Source organism: Mesoplodon bidens, assembly GCF_964165515.1.
Source record: "Mesoplodon bidens genome assembly, chromosome: 9".
NCBI lineage: Eukaryota > Metazoa > Chordata > Mammalia > Artiodactyla > Ziphiidae > Mesoplodon > Mesoplodon bidens.
The window spans coordinates 9,921,268-9,944,281 of NC_138166.1; positions in this window are offsets into that span (position 1 = coordinate 9,921,268).

A 23,014-nucleotide genomic window follows, 5' to 3' on the forward strand; every position below is an offset into this window, starting at 1 on the left:
TTAAAATGCACAATTCAGGGCTGTTTCGTATATTCACAGAGTTCTGCAACATCACCCTTATTTAATTTCAGAATATTTTCATCACCCAAAAAGAAATCCTGTACCCACTAACAGTAACTCCCTATTATCCCCACCCCCAGCCCTTGCAACTAAAATATACTTTCTGTTTCTATGGATATTCTGGACATTTTATATAATGGAATCATACAACATGTGCCTTTTATTACTGGCTTCTTTCCTTAGCATAATAATTTCAAGGTTCATCCATGTGGTAGCGTGGATCGGTACTTCATTCCTTTTTATGACTGAATAATATTTCATTGTGTGGATATAACACATTTTGTTTATCCATCCATCCATTGATGGGCATTTGTTTCCACTTTCTGGCTGTTATGATACTGCTGCTATGAACATTTGTGTACAAGACATATCTTTTCAATTCTCTTGGGTATATATAGCCAGGAGCAGAAATGCTAGGTCATATGTTAACTTTATATTTTGAGAAACTGCCAAACTGTTGCACTATTTTACATTCTTAGCAGCAATATGTGAGGATTCCAATTTTACCTTTTTACTGTCCATTGTTTAGACTATAGACATCCTAATTGGTTCATAGTACTATCTTACTGTGATTTTGATGTGCATTTCCCTTATGTTTAATGATGTTGAGCATCATTTTATTTGTTTGTTGGCCATTTGCATATTTTCTTAGGAGAAATGTCTATTTATATCCTTTGCTTGTTTTTTAATTGGATTATTTGACTTTATATAATCTGGATACAAGTCTCTTATCAGATATATGATTTGCAAGTATTTTCTCCCATTCTGCGGACTGTGAAAAGTTTTCAGCCTTTCACTTTTAAGTATGATGTTAGCTGTGGGTTTTTCATAGATGATTTTCATCAGGTTGAGGAAGTTCCCTTCTATTGTGTGTGTGTGTGTGTGTTTATCATGAAAAGGTGGTGGAATTTGTCAAAAATTTTTTCTGCATCTGTTGAAATGATCATGTGGTTTTTGTCCTTTATTTTATAATATGGTATATTATATTAATTGATTTTTGTATGTTGAACCAGCTTGCATTCCTGGGATAAATATCACTTGGTCATGTTGTATTATCTTTTTATATGGATTTAGTTTGCTAGTGTTTTACATATATATATATGTAAAATCCTCATATATATATGTATATATATATATATATATTCATAAGAGATATTGGTCTGTAGTTTTCTTGTGATATTCATGTAATTTATCAATCAGGACAATACCGACCTCACAGAATAAGTTAAGAAGTGCGTCCCCTCTTCTATTTGTAGGAAGTGTGTGAAGGATCGGTATTAATTCTTCTTTAAACATTTGGTAGAACTGATCAATGAAGCCACCTGGGCCTGGGATTTTCCTGGTGGGAAGTTTTAAAATTACTAATTCAGTCTCTTCACTTGCCACAGATCTCCTCAGATTTTCTATTTATTCTTGAGTCAATCTCAATAATTTATCTTTCTAAGAGATTTTCCATTTCATTTAGGTTATCTAAATTGATGGCATGTCTTTTATATGCCATGCACAGTTTCAGGCTCTAGGAATAGGGATAAGCAAACAAGACACTACCTTGCCCTTATGCAGCAACTATTCTCTCATAAGAGAGGGAGACAAGAAGTAAAAAATAAGTTCTATAATATAAAACATGAGGTCAGGAAGACATTTGATTATAGAGTACAGTTTAATAGACGTCAGCTTACTAACCCATTGGACAGTATATTCCAATCATAAGTTAATACGTTAATAAATGAACATAACATGTTGTTTGGATACCTACAAGGTTAAACAGATTCTCATAATGAATTTCCATTCATATATCAAACCCATATAATGAATAAATTTGCATATGTATTTTATTTTTAAAATTAAAGTGGTCCACAGAGATATTAATTGGTCAATAAGATAATTCATTGAAAGGAGGGACAAATCAAGTCAAAACAGCTGTTTTCTTAAACGGCTAGTTGATTTGGTGGCACTGAATCCCATCATACAGTTTATGTGAAGTAGTTTATCAGTGGTCCCCCTTCAATTTAGTCAAAATGGTGCCCTACATAGATATAGCCTTGCTGAATGGGAGGCCATCCACTTGATAGACTGTATGTACTCTACACTTGTGTCATAACAATCATGATTCAGAGCTCACCTCAGGACCTTGGACAGCACCTGGGTAAGCTCTCTCTCATGTTAGCACATGCAAAAACATTAATTTTAATTACTAAATTATGCTAAATTCTTTATGAACACAATATCATTATCCATAATGACACTGTAAGGTAGATAATATTATTTTCATCTTTTTACAGATGAAGAAACTGAGGCTCTGAGATACAAAGTCTTATAGCTAGTAGGTGGCTGAGATGGAATTTGAACACAGGAAATTTGATTCCAATCCAACATGTTTTACCACTGTATTATCCTCCCTTACAAGTAACAGATTATACATGTAAAAAGTCTTGCTTTGTCAGTTATTTGTGGCTAACCTCACCTCCTTCAAGTTACACTCATTAACAAAGAAAAATGGAGAGAACAAGTCAAAATGGCTATCTTCTATCTAAACCACTTCTTAAACATCTACACACCCTTATCCTTGTTTGCATCCTCAGAGGCAGCATTTGCATAGACTTCATGAGCAGACACATTATGCTAGAACTTGTGATGAACTAGGGTAACCCTGAAAGTAATGGGCAAAGTCAGACATTAGCAATTCCTAGACCTGCAGAAAATCTATGTGAATTCAGTGGTACCCTAACCCTCTTCAACTATCCCAGCATGAAATCATCTGCTTTTTTCCATTAAAACATTTAACAAAAAGATTCAAAATACTGTACTTGGGGCTTCCCTGGTGGCGCAGTGGTTGAGAGTCCGCCTGCCAATGCAGGGGACACGGGTTCGTGCCCCGGTCCGGGAAGATCCCACATGCCGCGGAGCAGCTGGGCCTGTGAGCTATGGCCGCTAAGCCTGCGCGTCCAGAGCCTGTGCTCCGCAATGGAAGAGGCCACAACAGTGAGAGGCACGCGTACCGCAAAAAAAAAAATAAAAACAAAATACTGTACTTAATTATCTACAACATATATAAAATGGAATAAAAGTCTCTCAAGCTATGTGTTTCTAAATATATATATATATATATATATATATATATATATATATATATAGTAGAGTGGTTCACTGCTAGTATTTTGGTCCCTTTGAGTTTCTTAGAAAACAAAGATGGGGTGACTAGAGTATTTCTAGAACAACTATGAACAGCCTTGCTGAATGAAGGCCTGCTCATTTATTGTTGCTCTTTACTTTTAACAAACTCAAGGTCTTTTATAGCAACAGAGAGGAGATTCTTTCTTAAAAATATTGAAAAACAACCCTCAGTACACATCCACCTTCAGACACTACTGGTAAGCAAATGAATCCAACTTCAAACATAAGGACTAAAACAAATTGAACAATCTGATGTCAAGCCACTTCTTGGGATTCTTATGTTGACAGTCTCACTTCTACTTTAAAGCAAATCAAACCCTGTGACTTGGTCAAGTGTATTGTGCTTCCAGTGCCTGTGTAATTCACAATTACCATAATAGGGGCACTCGTTTCTCTGGCTGCATTATGACAAACACATCTGATGAATTTGTGGGGGAATGTTCACAGGCACCATCAGTCATTGTCTGGAGATTTATGATCCACATATAAGATCAACGGTCTGGTGTTCACCGATTATTTTACTGCTGAGCGGCACCACCTGTCTCCACCCAGGAATCTTAAAGATTTCTTGGATAATCTTGCAGGATCATCTTTTAAGAGGCATTATCAATGGCCCTCCAACCCCCCTTTTCTTAAATTTTAAAAAATGTTTATTTATTTATTTATTTTGGGGTGCGTTGGATACTCGTTGCTACACGCGGGCTTTCTTTAGTTGCATCGAGTGGGGGCTACTCCTTGCTGTGGTGTGCAGGCTTGCTGCGGAGCACAGGCTTGCTGCGGAGCACGGGCTCTAGGCACACGGGCTTCAGTAGCTGTGGCACACGGGTTCCAGAGTGCAGGCTCAGTAGTTGTGGTGCACGGGCTTAGCCACTCCGCAGCATGTAGGATCTTTCTGGACCAGGGCTTGAACCCGTGTCCCCTGCATTAGCAGGCGGATTCTTAACCGCTGTGCCACCAGGGAAGCCCTCAACCCCTTTTGACTAAAGCAAAATTGATATAAGAGAGCTATCCAGTGAGTCTCAGAAATTAAAGGACTTACTACAAATAAATATCCTATCCATGAAAATAAGCTTTTACTAATAGGTTTAGCAAAGGAAAAAAAATATATATATATGCTCCACAATATCTGAGGATTAAATTAGACATGCCAATACCTACTCTGCTTATAGATTTAAGGATATAAAATGTAAATTCTGAATGCAGTAGGACTGCCTTGCTAAAATCAACCACCACTGATTTGAAAGATGGCCTGTGAGCTGCACTTAACTACAGTGACAGAGACCATGCTTACCAAATACCCATGTGTTCTCTCTATGGTAGTGCCTTTAAAAATTATGCTGGGTATAGAGTTCTTGGGATACTCTTTTCTAAAGATCAGCCTAGGGACTTCCCTGGTGGTCCAGTGGGTAAGACTCCACACTCTGAATGCAGGGGGCCTGGGTTTGATCCCTGGTCAGAGAACTAGATGCCACATGCATGCTGCAACTAAGAAGTCTGCGTGCTGCAACTAAAAGATCCTGCATGTCACAACTAAGACCCGGCGCAGCCAAAACAAACAAACAAATTAATTAATTAATTAAAACTGGCACAAAGGGCTTCCCTGGTGGCGCAGTGGTTGAGAGTCCGCCTGCCGATGCAGGAGACACGGGTTCGTGCCCCGGTCCGGGAAGATCCCACATGCCGCGGAGCGGCTGGGCCCGTGAGCCATGGCCGCTGAGCCTGCGCATCCGGAGCCTGTGCTCCGCAACGGGAGAGGCCACAACAGTGAGAGGCCCGCGTACCGAAAAAAAAACACAAAAAAAAAAAAAAAAAAAAAAAACTGGCACAAAAACAGAAACATAGATCAATGGAACAAGATAGAAAGCCCAGAGATAAACCCATGCACCTATGGTCAACTAATCTATGACAAAGGAGGCAAGGATATACAATGGAGAAAAGACAGTCTCTTCAATAAGCAGGGCTGGGAAAACTGGACAGCTACATGTAAAAGAATGAAATTAGAACACTCCCTAACACCATACAGAAAAATAAACTCAAAATGGATTAGAGACCTAAATGTAGGACCAGACACTATAAAACTCTTAGAGGAAAACATAGGAAGAACACCCTTTGACATAAATCACAGCAAGATCCACCTCCTAGAGTAATGGAAATAAATACAAAAATAAACAAATGGGACCTAATGAAACTTAAAAGCTTTTGCACAGCAAAGGAAACCATAAACAAGACGAAAAGACAACCCTCAGAATGGGAGAAAATATTTGCAAATGAATCAACAGACAAAGGATTAATCTCCAAAATATATAAACACCTCATGCAGCTCAATATTAAAGAAACAAACAACCCAATCCAAAAATGGGCAGAAGACCTAAACAGACATTTCTCCAAAGAAAACATACAGACGACCAAGAAGCACATGAAAAGCTGCTCAACATCACTAATTATTAGAGAAACGCAAATCAAAACTACAGTGAGGTATCACCTCACACCAGTTAAAATGGGCATCATCAGAAAATCTACAAACAACAAATGCTGGAGAGGGTGTGGAGAAACGGGAACCTTCTTGCACTGTTGGTGGGAATGTAAATTGATACAGTCACTATGGCGAACAGTATGGAGGTTCCTTAAAAAACTAAAAATAGAATTACTGTATGACCCAGCAATCCCACTACTGGGCATATACCCAGAGAAAACCATAATTCAAAAAGACACATGCACCCCAATGTTCATTGCAGCACTATTTACAATAGCCAGGTCATGGAAGCAACCTAAATGCCCATCGACAGACAAATGGATAAAGAAGATGTGGTACATATATACAATGGAATATTACTCAGCCATAAAAAGGAATGAAATTGGGTCATTTGTTGAGATGTGGATGGATCTCGAGACTGTCATACAGAGTGAAGTAAGTCAGAAGGAGAAAAACAAATATCGTATATTAATGCATATATGTGGAACCTAGGAAAATGGTACAGATGAACCGGTTTGCAGGGCAGAAACTGAGACACAGATGTAGAGAACAAACATATGGACACCAATGGGGGAAAGCGGCGGGGGGAGTGGGGGTGGTGGTGTGATGAATTGATCGATTGGGATTGAGACGTATACACTGATGTGTATAAAATTGATGACTAATAAGGACCTGCTGTATAAAATTCAAAAATTAAAGAAAAAGAAAACACCTAAAAAAATAAAGATCAGCCTACACTTTCATTATGTATTTCCCAACCCCCTTTGCAATTAGGTTAGGGCCATATGATTAAATTGACCAGTGGGCTCTGTATGTGTCCCTTCCAGGCAGAGGCATGTAGGAACTGGCATGCCTTCTCCATCACCCTCTTCCCCAGTGGGGGCAACCTTGACGAACATGCACAGGTGTCACAGAAGATGGAGAGCTCCCTGGCCAACACTAGGCTGTGATGAGAGTGCCAAATAAACTTTTATTGTGTTAAACCCCTGAGATTTCAAGGCTGTCTGTTGCAGTTAATTACTCTGAATAATACAGCCACAAATAGATGGCATTGAGAATTCTCACCACTGAGAACAAATCTTATTTTCACTGCCAAATTGGGCATAAATCAAGAAAGAAGTTTTTCTCTTATCAAAGGAGTTAAAGAGTTCTTGCAACTATTCTAGTTCTATGGTATTGCCTTTAAAAATTATGCTGATCACAAGGTTCTTTGGGTACTTTTTTCTAAAGATCAACGTACACCTTAATTACATTGAGAGATATGTAAAATAAAGATTCTGCCCAGGTATTCCAGTCATATTAGTAGGCTTGAAGAACAACATCTAATTCCAATACCCTGGGCTACATGTCTCAGGGGCTTCCAAACTACGGTATGCCATCTCCCCTGCAAGAGCTTTAATGTCAAATACTTCCTTGATCCATCTTTTTGGGCTGGGACCATCATATTAACTGTCTGCTTTCAAATGCAGTATGGAGAGGGTGGCCAAAAAACAAGGGCAGAGGCACCCAAACTTCTAACGAGCTGCCATCCTGAGCTATCTGCCCATAAAGAATGACTTTTATGGAGAAATCTCATTGTTATTCCAGGAGGCATCAGTCTCATTACCTTAGCCACAATGAGTGAAGCACAATGAAGCAATTTTTTGGAAGAAGACCTTGGCCATAAGCTACATTTGGTGACCCAAATGTAGCTTATGTAAGGGTTGTAAAAGACTGTCGTGTAAGTAAGAATACTGCCAGTAACTCATCAAAGGAAATCATACTCCATGAAATACGACTAAGACGTCTTGGTCAAAAATATATGTCAACTTCCTAAACCTACTCCAGATGAAGAAATCTCTATTCTAAAAGATGTCTCAAATTGTTTTCCCATTATTTGCTGAATGTTTTGTGTGTCTTTTCTTCCATGATGACAGCCTTACTGCTGCGTTAGAGTAGACAAAAGGGGACTCCTGATTCTGTATGCGCGGAGGACACACCTAGGCTGGAGGGGGAGGGAACACACGTGACTAAGTATTTCCCCGTCCACAGGTTTCCGTCTTTGTGGAGACACATCCATTGCAAAGCACACCTGGAATCTCTGACCTCCTCTTCATCCCCAGGAAAGGAGGAATTTCTTATCTGCTTGTCTGACTTTAGGAGCAGGGACTGTGGCTCTGCAGCTTAGTCCCTCCTTCCCCTCTTTTCTCTTGCGGTTTGTCTGGTTGCAGAGAAAATGTGCCACAAGGTAAGTTAGTGGCAAAGGCCCTGCCCCTGCCAGGGGAGGTCACTGTTTTCTTGTGCTACCTGCGATGGGTGGATAAGTTGGTCAAATTCTGGGGTTCAGCATTAGGAAATTCTCTCTGGTTACACACCTAAGTTACATCCTCCAACTCAACATTAATCAGCAATAAACCCAATACCTTTATCTTCATTTGCTTGACTCCTTTATCTCACAGTTCAGGACTCAGCATGGGGGAGTTGTATGTCAACCTAAGACCAAAAATCACCATCCGAACTAAGGGGATTTGTCTAGAAGTCAGTTTCAAAGTCCCAAATGGGCCATAAAGTATTCAGATTCTCTGTATTAGTCAACTGAAACCAACTCAAGCTAGAAAGGGGGGTGGGGAGGGAATGGAGTTTTTACGTGAAGATACAGCGATATTTCATTGAACGCAGGACAGGAAAGCTATTGGACCTTAAAAGGGAACAGGAAACAGGAAATGTGAGTCCAGCTGGATTCACTCCACCTCTTATCTTGACATCCCTCAACTTGCTTGCCTTTCTCTTTCTCTGCTTCTCCAGACTGCATGGGGTTTTATATGTGTGTGCATGTCAGGGAGGTGTCCACACTGATCTAATCAATTGCAGTCATGAGGAAAAGAATCATATAGACCAATATGTCTACTGTATCAATAAATCAATAATGTAGTTATCAGCTAAGAGTTAGAAATGGGAAACAGCTGTATGAGGTTTGGGGGCTAAGAATATTGTGTAAAATAGTCAGATGGGAGAGAGGGACTGGAAATTAACTATAACAGCATTGGTAGTTTGTGCTGAGGGTACCTGTGAGATTTGGGGTCCAGTACTTAGAGACCAGTCATCCCAGCCGCAGTTGTGTCCCCAGTCATGAACAGCTGCTGATGTGCAGACAAAGCCTAGGCAGAGAATGGAGTTTAACCTGTACTGTTTTGTCAGGTGAGTCAATCAGAGGAAAAGAGGATGTTGATGGTATTTTCTCTGATATAGGTAACGCTACCACTGTTCCCTTTTGGCTACCACTTAAATACATTCTTGTAGGAGCCCCCTGACTGGCTCTTCTAATTTGGGTCAATTGCTTTCCTGGCCTGCTACAGAATTCTTCTCCTGGGATTTCTTTTATTGTGCACCGGAATTAGTGCCACCATTTCTTGCATCCTACAACTCCTTTTGAATTACTTTTTATCTTATTTTGTCAGAAGAAAATTCTTTAGAAGGAATATTTTATATGTAAATTTTCTGAGGCTTTGTAGATCTAAAATTGTCTTTATGTTATCATCACTGTTAATTGATAATTTGACTGGGTTGTAGAATTCTAGCTTGAAAATTATTTTTCTTAGAATTTTGAAGGCATTACTTCATGCCAGTTTGATTTTTATTCCTTTATATAATGACTTCTTTTTCTTCCATGGAAGTATTTAAGATCTTTTATCTATCCTTGAAGTTCTGAAGTTTCACAATGATATGTTTATTTATGGGTCTTTTTTTCATTCATCCTTCTCAGAATTTGGTGAGTAAATTCATTCTTAATTTAAAATAATTTAGTTCAGATTAATACTAACTTAATTTCAATATTATATAAAACCTTTTCCCCAATATATACATATACCCCTTTTTTCCTCCCTTGGTCTATTATTATCATACAAATTACATCTTTACATGTGTGAGCCCATAAACATAGTTTTATAATTATAGTTTTCTACAGTTGTCTTTTAAAACAGAAGAGAAGAATTAGGAAAAAGATAATTTCAATCCAAAGATTCATGTCCTTTTAGCTCTGAGAAATTTTCTTCTATTATTTCTTTGATAATATCTTTTTTTTCCTTTCATGAACCTCACACTTGTGAGATTTGCCATGTCTTTGTATATTTACTCTTTAATCTCAACTCTTCTATTATTTCATCAATAATGTCTTTACTTTCCAAGAGGGCCTTCATGTACTCTGATTGCTCCTTTTCTATAGTACTTTGTTCTAATTTATGGATCTATTATATTTTATTAATTTAAATACTAACACTTGCTCCTGGGACAAAACTCATTATGTTAAAAAACAAATGGTGACAAGCTCTCTCTCATCCAGTTCCCAGCCCTAGAGACAACCTTGTTATTAATTTTTTATGAATTCTTGAGAGGTATTTCGTGACTTTAAAAAATACAAGTACTCTTTAAAATACATTTTGAATCTCTTTGAAAATATAACTTCGGTTTTACTTTTCTTTTTCCATTCTCTTTCCTAAATTATCTTGTATTTATTGGGGATCAGATATTCTCTTTATCTTGGACTTTTTTTCTTTTTTTTTTTATAAATTTATTTATTTATTTATTTTTGGCTGTGTTGGGTCTTCGTTTCTGTGCGAGGGCTTTCTCTGGTTGTGGTAAGCGGGGGCCACTCTTCATCGCGGTGCACAGGCCTCTCACTGTCGCGGCCTCTCTTGTTGTGGAGCACAGGCTCCAGGCACGCAGGCTCAGTAGTTGTGGCTCACGGGCCCAGTTGCTCCGCAGCATGTGGGATCCTCCCAGACCAGGGCTCGAACCCATATCCCCTGCATTGACAGGCAGATTCTCAACCACTGCGCCATCAGGGAAGCCCCTATCTTGGACTTTTGATTTCATGATTCTGGATTTCTTCATATGATTCATTGTCCATCCACATGTAAACATCGACTAGATTATTCTTTTTTAGGTAGCAGATACGGCTTTTCTCCTGTTGCAAATGTTAGCATATTTTCTTGCTTATTTTCACCCCTGAGTAGAAAAGCTTCCTAGGAGCTATGTTTATGTGTGTTAATGGTGGTAGAGAGGGAGTAGAAGTCATCAATACAACTAGAATAAGTGGTTGAGAGTTGGTCTGTATGCTGATCAGGTGAATGAACCGAGAGGCCAGGCAAGTCTGCTCTATGTATTTACATAGAACCCCAGTTAATGCCATGTTTTCCATCTCCCTTCTCACTCCCACATCTGCCCCTGCCAACTCCAAGTTTAGAGTCCCTCTGGGTTTTGCTTGGGAGCTCAGTTCTTTCCACACTATTGTCCTTCTTTGCATTTACACAGAACTGTTTAGGACCATAGTTCCCACCAATTTTTAGCTGTCATTAATATCTTCCACCAGATGAAATCTCTCATCTGCTAGTGGTTCCCTCTAGTACATTATCCTTGGGAAAAAAATGCAGTTCAAATACACCAATCTAGCCTGTAATGGCATTTGTTTAGTAACATAAAAGTAGAGCCCATGGTGGGGATGGGTACTTCTCTACAGAAGGATATTTTTTAATGTAAGGAGATTGTCAATCTGTTCTTGTGGGTTTAGAGACATGCTTTGGGGGAGCCCTAGAACAGCGAAGGGAGAAGAAATGCTATTTTTATTCATTTGTTCCTGCATCTTCCTCTATTTGCTATCTGGAAGATTGGTGTTTTCCCGAGAGACATCTGGTAGCCCTGTCTGTTCTGGGGTTTCTCCTTAGTATAAACAATAAGGAAAATGCACTGTAGTTATTATTTCTTCCTTATGAATATGGCATCTTGCAATGGCTGCAGCACTTTGGATATTATCATGGTTTCATCTCCTTGGGAATATTTCTCATTTCCTATTTTGAGGTGTATTGTTTTCTTCTTCTGATAGAAGGACCTCACTCATCTAGGCTTCTAGCAACACTATAAAATTAGAAGGAAAAAAACTTCAGAAGTGGCAAAACAGATGATTAACAGCAATGCCGTGGCATTATTAAGTTAAGGATATCATGCTGTTTACCCATTCACACTTGCTTATTGATTTAATGTTTTGCAAATTTAGACCTGTTCAGTCTCAGCTGACATGCAGGTGCATATTCCAACCAGACTGATATTTATGCCATAAGTGAGAAATAACTTGATAATTTATGAGTGGTGAAACCCAAATTCGAACAGGTTTTCCCTCAGGAAAGGAAAAAACACATGTGGCCCATTTTAGACAACTCTTTTCTTCAGCTTTTTCACTTTAAGAAAGTCCACACTGTCTGGTGGGGTTGTCGGCAGGAGAATTGTGCAATTCAGTCAGCCCACGTTTTCTTTTACAAAGAGTCTCTGAGAGAAATGTGCCTGAGTGACGGATTTTTTTTTTTTTTTTTTGCTTGCTTTTTCTCTATGTCTGTGCAGAAGCTGGATCTATGCTAATGAGGGCAGCCTGGGAGTTCAGCGGCCACATTTGGGATGTCCAGGGGTTGTCACTAAGTGACTGGCCCATGGAGATGATATACTGAGGGAATAATTAGTAAAATAGGTCCTGGGCAACATCTGATATGAGCATCTCCCTTTCTTATATGCCCTGCGTTTGACAAAAGAGCTAGAGATATCTGTTTCTTTTTTTTTTTTTTCTTTTAAACTAGGGGTAAGAATTTGGTTACAAAGGGGCAAAGGAAGTTTTTCTATTAGAGAGAAGGGCACGTATCAGTTTGGGGAGGAGAGGTTAGGGGAGAGTTGCTTGAAGGTCATCTTGGAAAGACACCCAAACACACCTGAACACAGGCATACATACACGCTTGCACACATACTCATGCTCTCACATGTGTACTTAATGATGAGAAGGATGGGGAATTCTGAAGGTAAAAAAACGAGGCGCCAGATCGTCAGTCCCCTTCTCCACAACCTTGCTCTTCTTTCGTTTGGAGAAGTCTGTGGCAGCTCAAGTGCACCTGAGCCATAAAACTGATCTAAGCTTGTGTCAAAAGTTGCTTACCCTCACAGCAGCATGGATCCTTCAGAGACCATGGGCTTCAATGCAAGATATAAGCTGCTTTGGCTTTGTTTTGCCACCATCATGGAGACAGGATTGGAAGGCAGGAAGTTGATTCAAAGACTAAAGCTGGAAAAGTGGGGAAATAGAGGCATGCAATAGTCACTGGTCCATAGTAATTCTGGAAAACAGGCAGGCACATGTTAATTTCTTGTGGAAGCCCAGTTCCGCTCCTTGGGAATGATTTTCTGTTGTCTTTGGTTCTTAGTTTAAGCTTACGGTGCTTCCATCAGAACAGTTCTCTTAAATATTCTGTGAGTTCTCCATGAATTCAGTCCTTTTAAGAAAGCCACAACCTCAAATCTCTTTAAGATAAGCTCTCTTCTATCTTAGAGTCTTTATGAAGCTGCTGTGTGACAATCCCTTAAGATTTGAAAAAGCTCCACTGCATAACAAGAGTCTGTAAGGCATGCTTTAAGATCTTTAGAAAAACTTTTGCCTATGTGAAAGAGTCTCTGAGGTGCCATCTTACATCTTCTGAGGTTTTATAAAAGGATCCTAATGGCCCATCCTAGATTTGATCTTTGCCTGGAAGCCGTTTCTTAATTTGAGAGTGGTCTGCCATCTTAACAGATTGAGAAAAGACATCTTTTATGTTCAAATCTAAAAAGGCCTGGCTTCTTTATATTTCTTCCAATTTTCCTTGAAATTGAACAATTGCTGTATTAGTTTTTTATTTCTGTGCAACAAATTATCACAAACTTAGTAGCTTAAAACAACACAGATTTATTATCTCAGAGCATATTTTAGCTGGGTCCTCTGCTCAGGGTCTCACATGGCTAAAATCAGGCAGCTGTTATCTAGAGAAAGATCTGCTGGCAAGCTCCTTGAGGTGATGGCAGAATTCATTTCCTTGAATGGTGACACTGAGGTCTCTATTTCTTCCTGCTTTCATCTCCTAGAGGACACTGTCATGTCCTTACTCTGTGGCCCTTCCAGAGCCTTCTCACACTTCAAATCTCTTCACAGAAAGGGACCACTCCCTTTTAGGGGCTCACCTGGTTAGGTTAATCCCACTAGGATAATCTTCCGTTGATTAACTCAGAGTTAGCTGATTAGGAACTTTAAGCACATCTGTGAAATTCCTTCTGCCACATAATATAACCTAATCACGGGTGCCACACCAGGAGGTGGAGATTATGGAGGGCTGTCTTAGAATTCTCCTTGCCACAGTCATTTTTGGTTCATCTCTCCTCTCCCATGTCACCACAGGTAGCTAAAAATCCAAGCAGAACCATCCATGCTCTTCATGGAAATTTCTTCACTCATCATCAAGTTTATTATATTTTCCATTTTCCACATTCAGTTACTGCATAAAAAGGGCCCCCTTTTCTCCAGCTTCTAGTTATTTTTACTCTTTCCTTTAGCTCTTACTGAAAGTTTCTTTGGGGGGTTTTAGACTTCTGCTAACGCTCTTTTCAAGCCCCTTTAGGTTTTTACTAACATGCTCTTTGTATCCCCTCCAGCTACCATGAACCATGAGATGCCAAAGCTGATGACATGTTTTGGGGTTTTCTTATGGCAGCAGTATCAAAATCAAGTACGACTACCAAACTATGCGTCATTTATCCACAGTTGTATAGCAAGCCACTCTAAAACTTAGCTTAAAGCAACAATCAATCTTTTTTTTTTTTTAAGCTCACAGATCTGCCGGGAGAATTCTAGACATAGGTCTGTGTTTATAAACCAATTAACACATGAGATGAGATTGCTCTGTTAGCTTAAAATTCTCTGGGCTAGGGGTTCTACTTTTTTTTTTTTTTTTTTTTGCGGTAGGCGGGCCTCTCACTGTTGTGGCCTCTCCCCTTGCAGAGCACAGGCTCCGGACGCGCAGGCTCAGCAGCCATGGCTCACGGGCCTAGCCGCTCTGCGGCATGTGGGATCTTCCCAGACCGGGGCACGAACCCGTGTCCCCTGCATCGGCAGGCGGACTCTCAACCACTGCGCCACCAGGGAAGCCCGGGGTTCTACTTTTTAGCCATCAAAAATTAGTTGTTTGGACCAAACTTCCCACTGAGAACTAGGAAAGCTGGAACACACACACACACACCAAGGCAGTAAAAATGTGTGGGGAAACATCTTAGGGAGAGGGAGGAAGCCGAAAGAGGTGAGTCTGGCATTTGGTGCCACTATCCTTTCAAGAGACATGGCATTCTTACAAGCAGTAAATGAGAAGCTGAGCAGAACTTTAAGCAGACATAGGTCTAGGGGGCAAAAACTGAAGCTCAAGGCTTTCTATAGAGCAGGAACCTATTTATAGAGGTGAGTTGGGACCCCAAAGGGATATACACTGGAAGGTACAGCCCTGCCAGATACTGACATCCAACTTCTAAACATGTCAATTTCTGGTTATAAGGTGATCTGGAGGCCCTAGCTCAAGACCAGATTCCAAAAGTAAAAGAAAATTCTCACTGAAGGAAGATAACATTATCTAGAACTTCAACTTCCTCTCCATTTTTTTTTATATACAGTGTCTCACACCCAATCAAAAATATTTCAGCATTTGAGAAGATAGTACTTAACCAAAAGCCAAGATAATAAAACATATGATAGATATTTATTATTTTGCCTGATGGAGTTATCAGACATGAACTTCAAAATAATATGTGCAAAGAACTAAAAGAACAAAACAGAGAATTTCAGCAGAGAAATAAAAAGAATGAAAGAGACACTTTAGCTGGTAAATCCTCATATTAATAGTAACTGATATTAAGAACTTGATGATTAATACACTTGACGCAACTGTCATACATAGAAGAGTGTGCCCAACAACTGTAGCACCATTTATCTAATTGGACATATGCTAGTTCATCAGCTACTCTAACAAATTTCTTAAGATGAAAATTAGAGACTATATTCTCTGACTACAGTAGAAATAAGTTAGATATCCATAATAACACTACCACTGAAGAAAACTAGAAAATTCCCATATGTTTGGAACTTCAACAATATACTTCTAAATAATCCATGTTACCCAGAAGTAATCAAAATGGAAATTAGAAAATACTTGACCTGAATGATAATGAAAATTGAACACAGTAAGGTTTGTGTGATGAAATGAAAGCAGTGCTTCCAGTAAAATATATAAATGTCAACATACATATTAGACAAGCAAAGGGTCTTAAAATCAGCGATTTAAATATCCATCTCAAGAAGTTGCAAAAATAAAATTAAATGAAACCTAAAGTAAGTAAAAGCAGGGAAATTACAAAAGCAGAAATTATTTTAAAAGAAAATAAATATAAAAGAAAAATTAAGAAAGCCAAAAAATTATTCTTCGGAAAGACTATGAACATTGACAATACCTTGGCATGACTAATCCATGAAAAAAGAGAGAAGGCAAAAATAACCAATAATAGAAATGAAAAAGGGATATTATTACTGGTCCTTCTGACAATAAAAAAGATAATATAAGGATATTAGGATTATGATGAGAGATTTGCAATTTTGGGTAAAATGAAAAAATTCCAAGAACACATTACAACTGACACCAAAAGGTAGAAACTGTCCAACTGGTTCTAAAATCTATATGGAAATGGAGAGCGAGGAGGGGGAATTGGATGAAAGCAATCAAAATGTACAAACTCCCAGTTATAAGACAAATAAGTACTAGGGACATGATGTACAACATAATAAATATAATTAACACTCCTGTATGTTATGTATGAAAGTTGTTTAGAGAGTAAATCCTACAAGTTCTCATCACAAAGAAAAAAAATTGTTTTCTTTTTCTTTTATATTGTATCTCTATGAGATGATGGATGTTCACTAAACTTATTGTGGTAATCATTTCATGATGTATACTAGTCAAATCATTATGCTATACACTTAAACTCAAACAGTGCTGTATGTCAATTAAATCTCAAAACTGGAAGGAAGAAAAGGTAGAAATTGACCAACGTGTTCTAAAATCTATAGGGAAACAGGGAGAGCTAATAATAGCTGAGATACTTTTGAAGAAAAAGAACAGAGTTGGGAGGAGGCACACTACTGAATATCAAGACTTGTTCTAAAGCTGTTACAATTGAGATGGTGGTACTGGCACAAGGATATACTAGTAGAGAACTGGAAGAGAAAAAAAATCCAGCAAAAGACCCACCCACATATGACACTTGACTTATGTAAAAGGGGGCACAGCAGAGAAGAAGGGAGAAGATGGTCTTGCAGCAAATGGTGCTGGGGCAATTGGACACCCACATCAAAGAGAAAACTGAAAATAAAATGCAGAAAATAAAATTTGACTGTTCCCATGATCATGACAGGAAAAAACTCTAGAAAAAAACACAGGAGTATATCTTCATGAAGTGAGATTGGTAAAGATTTCCTAAATGGAACACAAAAAGCACTAGCCATAGAAGAAAAGATAAATAAATCAGAATAAATTAAATTTAGGAACTCCTGTTCCTAAAGTAAAAGGAACCAATAAGAGAGTGAAAGGCAAACCTCTTCCACTTTGTGGGAGAGGATGTTTGAAAATCATATAACAGACAAGGGACTTGAATCCAGAATACGTAAAAATAATTTCTATAAATCTATAAGAAAAACATAGATGATCCTACAGAAAGATAATCAGATGGCCAATAAGCATATGAAAAGGTGCTCAATTTTATTACTAAACAGAGAAATATGCAAATCAAAACCCCAATGAGATACCACTACATCCCCACCAGAATGGCTAAAATTACAAAGACTGACAATATCCAGTGTTGGTGAGACTATGGAGCAACTAGAACTCTCATGCCCTCTGGGGAGTGAAATTGGTGCAATCATTCTGGGAAAATGTACATTACATGTATACATATCTTATGACCCAACTAGTCCTCTCCTAGGCTTACACTGAAGAAAAATGCTTGCATATATGAGCCAAAAGACACATATGAGAATATTCACAGCACCATTATCTGTAAGAGCTAAGAATGAAAGAACCATAAAAACCAAAGTCCTGGGCTTCCCTGGTGGCGCAGTGGTTGAGAGTCCGCCTGCCGATGCAGGGGACACGGGTTCGTGCCCCAGTCCGGGAGGATCCCACATACCACGGAGCGGCTGGGCCCGTGGGCCATGGCTGCTGAGCCTGCGCGTCCGGAGCCTGTGCTCCACGACGGGAGAGGCCATAACGGTGAGAGGCCCACGTACCGCAAAAAGTAAAAAAAAACCCCAAAACACCCAAAGTCCTAGGAGCCATCAAATGATACACACCATGTATTTTAATCATATAATAATAAAGAACATGGAGCAATGACAAGGTGCAACTGCCACACATCGTGGATGAACGTCACAAACATAATGTCGGAGCAAACTGTCACCCTCCCCCCAAATATCTATACATATATTGTGTGTGTGTATACCTATATTTTTCACACATGTGTAAGTTGGTACCCAGCCAGAGATGCCAGGGAACCCTCTGCTAATCGCTGGAGATTTCTCTTTACAACGTCCTCCTCTATCATACTCTGCTCCACAAATCCCATGCCATTTTAGCCTGCCAGAACCCACAAGGAAACCTTCAGGCTCTGGTAGGGCTCCCCCTGGAAACAGTTTCCAGGAAGGAAGCTGGGGCAATTGAAGGGTTCACCTCAGTTATTGTCTCCTTCCATGGATAACAGTCTTGCAATGGCCTGTTATCTAAGGTCTAAAAACCAGTTTCATATATTTTCCCCAGTTTTCTAGTTATTTATAGCAGCACCACAGTAATAGAAGTGCAAATATTTGGATTCCACTCCTGGAAATTCTGATTCAAGGTGAGACCCTGCATCTTGAAAAAAGTATATAAAAGTGATTCTACAATGCAGTTCCCCAGTTGTCTACAACGAGAAGAAAGCCATTGTCACTAACTGACAGGCTTACGGTTCCTTATTTGAAATACTGATGGTCACATTTACACACACTAGTTGCATTTAAAAAATAGCATATATTATCATTTCAATTAGTAGGTATTTACATATGTATGTTATTTTAACTCTACTGGGCATTCTGACCCTATGAATTTGAATTCTGAAGTGAAAATATATTCACCATTTTAAAGTATAGAATCAAGCTTGGTTGGCGTGTATGCTTAATTTTTTAAAATCATGTTGGATACCCCTTTAAAAATGACATCTCTGTTCAAGGATTTTTAAAATGTATTGATCTTTTATCATACACCATGATCAAGTGGGGTTTATCCCATGAATGCAAGGATTCTTCAACATATGCAATTCAATCAATGTGATACACCATATTAATAACCTGGAGGATAAAAATCATATGATAATTTCAATAGATGCAGAAAAAGCTTTCTATAAAATTCAACACTTATTTATGATAAAAACTCTCCAGAAAGTAGGCATAGGGGGAACCTACCTCAACATAATAAAGGCCATATATGACAAACCCACAGCCAACATCGTTCTCAATGGTGAAAAACTGAAAGCATTTCCTCTATGATCAGGAACAAGAAAAGGTTGCCCACACTCACCACTGTTATTCAACATAGTTTTGGAAGTTTTAGCCACAGCAACCAGAGAAGAAAAAGAAATAAAAGGAATCCAAATTGGAAAAGAAGAAGTAAAACTGTCACTGTTTGCAGATGACATGATACTATACATACAGAATCCTAAAGATGCTACCAGAAAACTACTAGAGCTAATCAATGAATCTGGCAAAGTAGCAGGATATAAAATTAATGAACAGTAATCTCTAGCATTCTTATACACTAATGATGAAAAATCTGAAAGAGAAATTAAGGAAACACTCCCATTTACCACTGTAACAAAAATAATAAAGTACCTAGCAATAAACCTACCTTAGGAGACAAAAGACCTGTATGCAGAAAACTATAGGACACTGATGAAAGAAATTGAAGATGATACAACCAGATGGAGAGATATACCATGTCCCTGGATTGGAAGAATCAACATGGTGAAAATGACTATACTACCCAAAGCAATCTACAGATTCAATGTAATCCCTATCAAACTACCAATGGCATTTTTCACAGAACTAGAACAAAAAATTTCACAATTTATATGGAAACACAAAAGAACCTGAATAGCCAGCGCAATCTTGAGAAAGAAAAGAGGAGCTGGAGGAATCAGGCTCCCTGACTGCAGACTATATTACAAAGCTAAAGTAATCAAGACAGTATGGTGCTGGCACAAAAACAGAAACATAGATCAAAGGAACAGGATAGAAAGCCCAGAGATAAACCCACACACATATGGTCACCTTATTTTTGATAAAGGAGGCAAGAATATACAATGGAGAAAAGACAGCCACTTCAATAAGTGGTCCTGGGGAAACTGGACAGCTACATGTAAAAGAATGAAATTAGAACACTCCCTAACACCATACACAAAAATAAATTCAAAATGGTTTAAAGGCCTAAATGTAAAGCCAGACACTATGAAACTCTTAGAGGAAAACATAGGCAGAACACTCTCTGACATAAATCACAGCAAGATCCTTTTGGACCCACCTCCTAGAGAAATGGAAATAAAAACAAAAATAAACAAATGGGATCTAATGAAACTTCAAAGCTTTTGCACAGCAAAGGAACCATAAACAAGACCAAAAGACAACCCTCAGAATGGGAGAAAATATTTGCAAATGAAGCAACTGACAAAGGATTAATCTCCAAAATTTACAAGCAGCTCATGCAGCTCAACAGCAAAAAAACAAACACCCCAATCCAAAAATGGGCAGAAGACCTAAATAGACATTTCTCCAAAGAAGATATACAGACTGCCAACAAACACATGAAAGAATGCTCAACATCATTAATCATTAGAGAAAGGCAAATCAAAACTACAATGAGATATCATCTCACACCAGTCAGAATGGCCATCATCAAAAAATCTAGAAACAATAAATGCTGGAGAGGGTGTGGAAAAAAGGGAACACGCTTGCACTGCGGGTGGGAATGTGAATTGGTACAGCCTCTATGGAGAACAGTATGGAGGTTCCTTAAAAAACTAAAAATAGAACTACCATATGACCCAGCAATCCCACTACTAGGCATATACCCTGAGAAAACCATAATTCCAAAAGAGACATGTACCAAAATGTTCATTGCAGCTCTATTCACAATAGCCCGGAGATGGAAACAACCTAAGTGTCTATCATCGGATGAATGGATAAAGAAGATGTGGCACATATATACAATGGAATATTACTCAGCCATAAAAAGAAACGAAATTGAGCTATTTGTAATGAGGTGGATAGACCTAGAGTCTGTCATACAGAGTGAAGTAAGTCAGAAAGAGAAAGACAAATACCATAAGCTAACACATATATATGGAATTTAAGAAAAAAAAATGTCATGAAGAACCTAGGGGTAAAACAGGAATAAAGACACAGACCTACCTGAGAATGGACTTGAGGATATGGGGAGGGGGAAGGCTAAGCTGTGACAAAGCGAGAGAGAGGCATGGACATATATACACTACCAAACGCAGGGTAGATAGATAGTGGGAAGCAGTCACATAGCACAGGGAGATCAGCTCGGTGCTTTGTGACCGCCTGGAGGGGTGGGAGGGAGGGAGACGCAAGAGGGAAGGGATATGGGAATGGATGTATATGTATGACTGATTCACTTTGTTATAAAGCAGAAACTAATTAAAAAAAAAGATATACAGATCACCAACAAACACATGAAAGGATGCTCAACACCTGTAATCATTAGAGAAATGCAAATCAAAACTACAATAAGGTATCATCTCACATCAGTCAGAATGGCCATCGTCAAAAAATCTACAAACAGGGCTTCCCTGGTGGCTCAGTGGTTGAGAGTCTGCCTGCCAATGCAGGGGACACGGTTTCGTGCCCCGGTCCGGGAAGATCCGGCATGCCGCGGAGCAGCTGGGTCCGTGAGCCATGGCTGCTGAGCCTGCGCATCCGGAGCCTGTGCTCCGCAACGGGAGAGGCCATAACAGTGAGAGGCCTGTGTACCGCAAAAAAAAAAAAAAAACTACAAACAATAAATGCTGGAAAGGGTGTGGAGAAAAGGGAACCCTCTTGCACTGTTGGTGGGAATGTAAATTGATACAGCCACTATGGAGAACAGTATGCAGGTTCCTTAAAAAACTAAAAACAGAACTATCATATATGACCCAGCAATCCCACAACTGGCCATATACCCTGAGAAAACCATAATTCAGAAAAAGTCATGTACCACAATGTTCACTGCAGCACTATTTACAATAGCCAGGACATGGAACCAACCTAAGTATCTATCAACAGATGGATGGATAAAGAAGATGTGGCACATATATACAATGGAATATTATTCAGCCATAAAAAGAAACAAAATTGAGTTATTTGTAGTGAGGTGGATGGATCTAGACTCTATCATACAGAGTGAAGTAATTCAGAAAGAGAAATACAAATACCATATGCTAGCATATGTATATGGAATCTAAAAAAAAAAAAAGGTTCTGATGAACATAGGGGCAGGACAGGAATAAAGACCCAGACGTAGAGAATAGACTTGAGGACATGGGGAGGGGGAAGGGTAAGCTGGAGCAAAGTCAGAGAGTAGCACTGACATATATACACTACCAAATGTAAAATAGATAGCTAGTGGGAAGCAGACGCATAGCACAGGGAGATCAACTCGGTGCTTTGTGATGACCTAGAGGGGTGGGATAGGGAGGGTGGGAGGGAGACGCAAGAGGGTGGGGATATGGGGATATATGTATACATATAGCTGATTCACTTTGTTATACAGCAGAAACTAACACAACATTGTAAAGCAATTATACTCCAATAAAGATGTTAATAAATAAATAAATAAAATGATTGATCTTTTTTTTTTTTTTTTTTTTTTTTTTTGCGGTACGCGGGCCTCTCACTGTTGTGGCCTCTCCCGTTACGGAGCTCAGGCTCCGGACGCGCAGGCTCAGCGGCCATGGCTCACGGGCCTAGCCGCTCTGCGGCATGTACAATCCTCCCAGACCAGGGCATGAACCCGCGTCCCCTGCATTGGCAGGCTGACTCTCAACCACTGCGTCACCAGGGAAGCCCTGTATTGATCTTTTAAGAAAACCGCTGAGCTCACTTACATCTGGATTCTGTAATGTGTAGCAGTTTTTAGATTATGCAAACACACACACCATAACTTGCATACACATATATGTTTTTAAATATTACAGTAGCATTAATAGCTAATACTTATTGAGCACTTGTGTGCCAGGTACTGAACTAAATTCTTTATATTGATTATATCCTTTGAATCTCAAAACCACCATAAAACGTAGGTCTTGTCATGATCTCCTTTTATGAGGTTGCTATCTTGCCCAATGTTAGACAATGAAAAGGTGTACGAC